Source organism: Corapipo altera, unplaced genomic scaffold, assembly GCF_003945725.1.
Source record: "Corapipo altera isolate COAL_440 unplaced genomic scaffold, ASM394572v1 239, whole genome shotgun sequence".
NCBI lineage: Eukaryota > Metazoa > Chordata > Aves > Passeriformes > Pipridae > Corapipo > Corapipo altera.
In genome coordinates, this window is record NW_020884938.1 from 3,035,870 (window position 1) to 3,044,013 (window position 8,144).

The 8,144-nt window shown below is 44.1% G+C and overlaps 1 protein-coding gene across 3 annotated transcripts in view; it reads left to right on the plus strand.

The window, feature by feature from the left end:
* Window positions 1-8,144, plus strand: part of RASSF8 (Ras association domain family member 8) — an 81,089-nt gene that overhangs the window by 63,947 nt on the left and 8,998 nt on the right. The window lies entirely within an intron of this gene.

Genomic DNA, 8,144 nt, shown 5'->3' on the forward strand with positions numbered 1-8,144 from the left:
TGTTTTATGGCTGTTTTAATAAAAAATTATACTGGGTGCTGGCCTATGCCCCTTTGTAGGAGATTCTGTCCCATACCCTAATTCTGATCCTTTGGCCATGATGTTCTGTCACTTAACTTGCCTGGTTAATGCTCCTTAGCCTATTCCTTACAAATTGGTGCTCTTTCAGTGAAAAAGTCTCTCTTTGGGGCTGTTCTCCTGATGGATAATATTTATGTTACCTATTCTTGCATTATGTTGTCCTTCTGCTGCCTGTCTGTTGATCATTGCAGAGTAGGAGATGATTCTACCCCAAGTAAGAGGTTTAGGGAGGTTTGGGTTGGTTGGGTTTTTTTTAAATTTCCATTTGGAAGTTAAATCTCAAAACCCCCTCATTCTTTAAAGCAAAAAAAGAAGGGAGAGTTGTCTCCTTCAGTGATCCCAGCAATGATTATTTTAAAAATACATGTATATAATTTAATGAATGTGAGATAGAATAATATAAACTAGATCTAATTTTGGATGCTAAAATGGATTGTGTCTCTGATTTAGGAGGAGTTAGAAATGCCTTAGATGGAGGGTGGGTCACTGGAATTCTGTTCAAGACAGACATAAAACTATTCAGTTAGAAGTTTCCAGAGAATGAAATCACCTCCCCCTGGGATCTTGAAGAACACTTAATACTACCTTTTATGAGTTTTATCCAGGCCTGCTTTATTTTTTTTTTTTTTTTTAACTCAAGCTGCTTACAAGTTACAAAAATTTGGCTTTTAGTACAAATAAGAGGAGTGATGGTTTCATCATGAAAAAATAAGCCCTCACCACTTTGGGAATGGAAAGTAGGATATGGACTTAGTTGAGTGTGTAAGTGTAGTGACTCCTCTCAAAAAATCATTATAATGCTGAGGGGAAAAGCAGATGGCATCCTAAAAGAGAGTGAGCATATCTTTTTAGCTGATGGCTTAGGCAAATGTAGTTTAACTATGGATGGTTTTGTTTTGGTTTGTTTTTTTTTAAATTGGCTTTTACTGGTTGTTTTCCATTCAAATATGAAAAATAAAAATATCTTCCAAAGGAATGTGGGACTAATGCTGGAATCGCAAATATACTTGTCTTGTTCCTTCAGAAGTGTTATTCTCCCATTTCTAGCCCCTGTGAGGATCTTTACTGCATTCATTGTGATTTCTTTTACCCCTGGAGACTAGAATGCATCTTTTGTAATCAGAACGACATGCTTCTTTCCTAGAAAGAGAATATTTCAGTTTAGAGACACAAAGTTTGAATTTCTTGCCCAAGTGCACTTTTGTTTTCTGCCCTCCCCATAATTTTCTGTGGCAAATAATTAAAATGGCAGACTTGCTTTAAATAGTACTGGGGGTTTGGGGTTTTCTGGCTGGAGAATATGAGCAACACTTCACTGAACAAGAAGTACAGCTGTCTCTTTTTAAAATTAAACAAATGCAGCTGTCAGGGTTGGTTTTTTTTTTTATTGCAGTTGAGTATTTTCCCCCAAAGATAAATGGGGTGTGTTTATGAAAATAAAGCACAGATTTGTCTGTGCTGTCTCAGACGTGCGTTACAGCATCGTAAGGCTCAGCCAGAGCTGTGTCTGGAAAGATCACACCACTCCTTTTACAGGAAGTAAATGTAGTGACAGGACAAGGGGGAATGGCTTCAAACTGACAGACAGTAGGTGTAGATTGGATATTAGGGAGAAATTCTTCCCTGGGAGAGTGGGGAGGCCCTGGCAGAGGTTTCCCAGAGAAACTGTGGCTGCCCCATCCCTGGAAGTGTCCAGGGCCAGGCTGGATGAGGCTCTGAGCAACCTGGGCTGGTGGAAGGTGTCCCTGCCCATGGCAGGGGGTTAGAATGAGATGATCTTTAAATCCCTTCCAACCCAGGCCATTCTGTGATTCATTGATGCCTCTTATGTTCATCTCTTCTTCCAAATAATTTCTGCTAAAGCAAGTGCCAGAGCTGGCTGTCAGAGAGAGGGAAAAGAGTCTGAGCAAATTGAACCCTCAGCACCAGCTCTGAAGAGAATTAGAAGAAAGGAGAAATTCTTGGTGTGTACAAACTAAGGTTTTTATTGTTAAATTAATCATGTAGTTTACTGCTAAGAATCGCTTAAAACTTGTGGTGTTTTGACCCCAAAATTTCGGTCTCTGCCGCTTCAAGGAAAGCTGTGTACTGTGATGAACTTTCTGGTTCAGAAATCTGGTGACAGTAACCTCTCTGAGAGGCACAGTGGCTGGGTGGGGTGATTTGTCTCCACCTTGAGTGATGTGATAACCTCTACAGCAGTGCTGGTGCCTGCAGCAGAAACCTGGGCTGCTTGATGTGCTTTTGTTGTCTGACCTCGGCCAAACTACTCCTCCACGTTGTTTAACCTACTTAGGACATGAGTCTAAAATAAATGTGGTACCTCAGGGTGCTCAGAGAAAAAAACAGTTGAAAGTATGAAGTGAGTCCAAGTGCTTTGTGTTGTCAGGGTGTGATAAATGCTTGTATAACCTTCTTTTGAGAGCCAGGATAATGGTAATAAACTAAGGCTGCAGTTCTGATAAAGATGCTGGGAGCACAGCTCTGCCCAGAGAACTCAGTAGGCCTTCAGTGGAGCCTGGATATCTCTGTGGGTATTTCTTCCTAGGACTGGACTACTCTGATTCTTTATTTTCTATGGAATTCATACATGTGTGTGCAAAATATGGCACAAGTTGAGAAATCTGAGTAACACAAACTCTAACCTCTATTTTGAAGGTTTTTTTGCTCTTAATCTTGGGTATTTAATGAGTTCTCAAGTAGCCTGACTGGCATTTTTTAAAAATTGCTGTGGATGTTAAGTATGGCATAATGAATGTAATATCAGCTTCATATTTCACAGATAGAGAGTTCAGATCACCCTGGACTGATTAAAATTGCCAGCAATTACTTTTCTATCAGTGCTGTCAAGGATTCAGGAGTTGGTGCTGTTGTCCCTTTGGTAAGGCAGAGCATTTTCACCCACATGTTCCACATATTAGGAGTTCCTTGAAGTTTTTACCCACATACGAGTATCTTTTACTTTACATTGCCTTGTTAGGGAAGACAGGATCCTTCAGCCTGTGAGACCAGGGCAGTGACTCACCTGCTTGCACTGACTCACTGCTGTAGGGCCTGGCTCTTGGAGCATGGGAGACACTTACTGAAAAGATGGATCTTGCCTGGCATAAACATTTGCAGCCTGATGGGAAAGATAAGGCACAGTGCTTTTTTTTTTTTTCCTCTCATGGTGTATCATCCTACCTTCATACCAGAAAAATATAGTGCCTGAAATTCTTTAAATGTAGCGGATGATGGACTTCTGGGAGAGACTAAAGGGTTGAATCATTCCTGAAAAAGAGAATTGATGACCTCTCAGGTTACAGTCCTGCTAAAAGTGTTGCCTGAGAAACACTGCTACTGCTTCTTTCCTTTGGAGTTTCATTTTCACTTTTGCCAGCAGAAGCAGTCACTCATTTCTACTGTGTCAGCTGCAAATATTAAAGCACATAGAGAACCTTAAAGTGAATAAGAGTTACATGAGTCCTACTGCCTTCATGGAGTGTAATTTAAAACTCTGCCACTTGAGCGTCTAAAAAAAAATGTTCAATTACCTTGTTCCTGTATTTCATTAGTTTAATCACTGTTCATTGTGATGGAATCTGTGTTTAAATTACCAAATTACATCAATCCCAAGTTTGTGTGCTTATGGAGCTGTAGGTGGGAACTTAACCTCTTAAACTTGACACTGGCCCTTTGTGCAGATGCAGTGTGCTATAGAGATGTAAAGATACACCTACTTCTCTTACAGCTTGTCATTTGCTGTCTTGCAAAACAGATATAAATTCTTGATGATTGGTTTGAGATGGTAATATCATGGTTCATGTAGGGTCTTCATTCTGGGGACCATATAGTAATCACAGAATGGTTTGAGTTGGAAGGAATCATAAAGATCATCTTGTTCCAACTCCCCCTACCATGGGCAGGGACACTTTCCACTGTCCCATGTTGCTCAGAGCCCCATCCAACCTGGCCTTCAACACTTCCAGGGATGGGGCAGCCACAGCTTCTCTGGGCAACCTGTGCCAGGGCCTCACCACCCTCACAGGGAACAATTTCTCCCTAATATCCCATCTAAACCTACTGTCTGTCAGTTTGAAGCCATTCCCCATGTTCTGTCACTCCAGCCCCTTGGAAAAAGTCACTCCCCCAAAGCTTCTCTTTCCCAGGCTGAACAATCTCAGCTCTCCCAGACTTTCTTCACAGCAGAGCTGCTCCGTCCCTCTGATCACCTTGGTGTCCCTCCTCTGGACTCACTCCAACAGCTCCATGTCCTTGCTGTGCTGTGTCCCCAGAGCTGGAGGCAGCTCTGCAGGGGGCTCTCCCCAGAGCGGGGCAGAGGGACAGAATCCCCCTTTCACCTGCTGGCCATGGAGAAGCTTTTTGCTTCCACCAGCCCCCGAATTGCTGGTTTTTTGAACAGGAAAACATGCAATACAGCGCTGCTGATGCTTTTTTTGGGGCTGTCTGGGTTTTCTCTATCATTCGCAACAACACAAAGCTTTGAGAAAAGTATTGAAAAAAAAGAGGCCTAATAATTTCTAGTTGTGCATAGATTTCAGAAGTCACAAGGGATCCACTGGCAAGGCAGGTACCCATGTGAACATAAGTATAACAACTAAGGCTGTGCTTTGGCTGCTCACTGAATTGACTTCTGAACTGGTCACTGACCTTTATCTGGAAATACTGCATAATTCTGCATGAGATTTAATGTAATCTGGAGCTGGGAGAAACACTGTAGTTTAGGGGATACTGTACATTGCTGGCACAAGGCTCATTACGTGAACACAACTGTAACTTAATTTTTCAAATGATAAGGTTTGCATGAATGAGGTGGGGCTGAGTTCTGCCAGGTGCTTTTTGTGTCCAAAAGCTCACGGACAACATGCAAGGCAAGAAGCAGCATGCAGGCTTGGAGCTGCTCTTTGGCATCAACCCAGGCAAGCTGCTTTTTTTTTCCTTGTCAGTGGTAGCACATCAAAACCAGCAGTTTGTTGCAGGGACGCCTGTGTTCTGAAACACTCTATCATTAGTTCTGAATTAACTCATTCACCCTTTCATTTGTGAATTAATCCCCTCTAATGCAGGCAAACATCACAGTTGTGGTTGTCTGGGTGTTGTTAATCTGCATCATACATAGGCTGAGCACTAAACCTGGGTAATGATCTCGGACGAGGACAGCTTTGTTTTAGACCAGTCCTGAACTCCAGGTGTGGTTGTTGAACTCTGTAAGTATTACTTCCGCAAAACACTTTCTTTTATGTGGCTCTTGAGCGCTGAGTTCATTATTTAGGGCTGTGTGTTGATTTGGACCCCTGAGCTAAGATGGAAATAGTTCTTGGCAAGTGCTTTGCTTAATTCTTTAATTCACTTTTGGTCGAGATTGTTAGAGCTTTATTCTCCTCCCCTCCTTTCCTTTTTTTTTTTTTGTCTGTTGTTACATTTCTTTTAAATGATGAATTTAATAGCAGAGTGAATAGAAACTGCACGCTGCTCGTTCCCCTAGTGGTACCTACTCCTGTTTGCAATTTTCAGACAGCTTTGAACTTGACTGTTTCTGACACAACACAAGCATTAGTAACACAGCCATGATTACAAGCTGAAAGCTTCTAAGAGTAACAAAACAGAGCAGCGAAGTGCAGCCTTTGTCCTGGGTTCTGGGGTATGTTTTTACTGAATTTTTCTCTCAGAGATTTTATTGTTAATATGCTATGGCAAGCAGCGCTAGGTTTATTTTTCCTACAACAACACCAGTGCCTGCAACAAACTATAAATCTTCATGGATCAATGAACAATATTGTGAGCTGGCAAAAATCTCTCACTTTATATCTTGGCATAGTAAACTTGTTTTTGAAGTACTTTATTAAAACAAACCTTAAATCTGTTTCTTAGAGTGTTGGCCAAGCATGTTAGTGCGCTGACAGTTTTTTTTTTTTTCTTTTTTCCTCTTCCCCTCCCCCCCCCAGTGCCTGCCTACAGTCACTTATTTATAAGGCTTTTGGGGTGGTGGATTGCTGTTCTCATGCTGCCTGGTTTTGTTGATTTCTATCCGTCAAATCCTTAAGCTCTCACTCCTGACTTGGAAGTGAACGTGGACATTTTGGTCTCTGAACTTGACCAGCCAGCGACCTCTGGGATAAGGCAGGAGCCAAAGCTGCCCATTCTCTAGGCAGGGCCTCCAGAGCCAGTTTTTGTTGTTGTTCGTGCATCCTGAGCTAATTGTGAGACAGTGAGATCAGAGGAGCCATTTCCAACACAGTAGTTGCATCTTGGGAAACTCTTTGTAAGGCAATATTGAATTTTAGGGGGGTACATAGCAGGTTAATTACCACAGTCTCCTACAAATCTGAGGTGAAGAGTCCATATGAGTGTTGTGATTGGAGGTGGGAAGCAGATCTCCAGCCTAAGATTAGGATATTTTTGTCCTTTTGGAAAAAGTGTGTTGCTCGGGCAGGTGGTATGAGGGAAAAAAAATGCATTAAATGGATTACCACTGATATCTACATTTCTTCCAACTCCTCCACTCTACAGTTGTATGTATGACAGATATTTTAGGCACTTATGTGCTGAAATAAATCATTTGAATGATCATCTGTCATGGAAATGGATATAGGTAATGCATTAAAGTAGTTAATGATGTTTTTAAGGTTAATGGCAATTGTGGAGCTGTTCAGAAATTCATTAGCATTGTGTGCTTTAAAAGCAGTTGATCTTTCACATCTTTCTGTAAACACTGTTGTGGCTTTTAAGTGAAGTCACTTTGATAAGGCAAACTCTCTTCTGCATTTGGAGCGTCCTGTATCTCAGAGTAGTAAGAGGGGTTTGGAAAAATCCCATGAGGGGTATCAGAGGAAGAAGATTCCTGAGCTGAATTTAGGCATGTTGGGTGGCAGCACAAATGAAGACTTAAACATAAGTCTTGTACTGTTTTGTTCCCAAAAAGCACACCAGACTGCACTCACTGTATATCAAGCTATCACCAGAGTGCTCAGAAAAACTCCCAGCACTGTTAAAGGACTTGAGCTGCTTCCTGAAGAATGAGTATCCCAGGGGGAATGTGGGAGCTGCTGTTCCAGAGGAGCAGCCTGTGCATCGTTTGCGGTTCAGGCAGCCTGTGCTACTCTGGTCCGTGTGCTCTCCTCAGTGAAGGTTTGTCACACCAAAAACACTGCCAGGGGCCACCTGAGCTGGCATCACACTGCTGGGACCTGGGCTGGTTCTCCCCAGTGTCTGAGTGGACAGGGATGGCATGAACTGGGGGACTGAGGCTCTGTCAGTCTAGCTGCCTCTCATTGATGAAACAGCTTAACAGCAAACACTCCTCCCTTAAATTTGATGTTTCTCAGTGGCTGTAACATGTGGGACTCCTGTTCGTGTTTTCTTCCTCTAGAGCTTTGTACTGGGTGTATTTACGTGGTGGTTGCCATCACTGGGTCACTTGCTTTAAACTTTGCTGGAGAGTGGTGAGGCCCTGGCACAGGTTGCCCACAGAAGCTGTGGCTGCCCCATCCCTGGAAGTGTTCCAGGCCACATTGGATGGGGCTCTGAGCAACCTGGGCTAGTGGAAAGTGTCCCTGCCCATGGCAGGGGGTTGGAACGAGGTGGTCTACACCGTCGCTCCCAACCCAAACCATTCTGTGATCCTGGGAATCCAATCCCTCCAAACCTGGCGGCAGCCCCGGGAGTTGTGCGGTTTCCCTGGTGTGTGGGGTGTGAACTGCTCCTCGCTGCTGCTGCGCGGGAGAGGGTTTGGAGCTGAGCTCAGGGATGTGCGGGCACGTCAGTGAGGCAGCGTGTGCTGTGACACGCGAGAACAGCGCGGGGGGGACGTGGGGCGGGACACGGACACTCCTCGGGGCTGTGCGGGGGATGGAGAATGGCACACGGACACCCGGCGGAGCTCTGCGAGGGATGAGGGATGGACAGACACCCCGCAGGGCTGTGCGGGGGATGGAGGATAGAGAATGGGACGTGGACACCCCGCGGGGCTGTGCAGGGGATGAGGGATGGACAGACACCCCGCGGTGCTGTGCGGGAGATGAGGGATGGACAGACACCCCCGGGGTTGTGCGGGGGGATGAGGG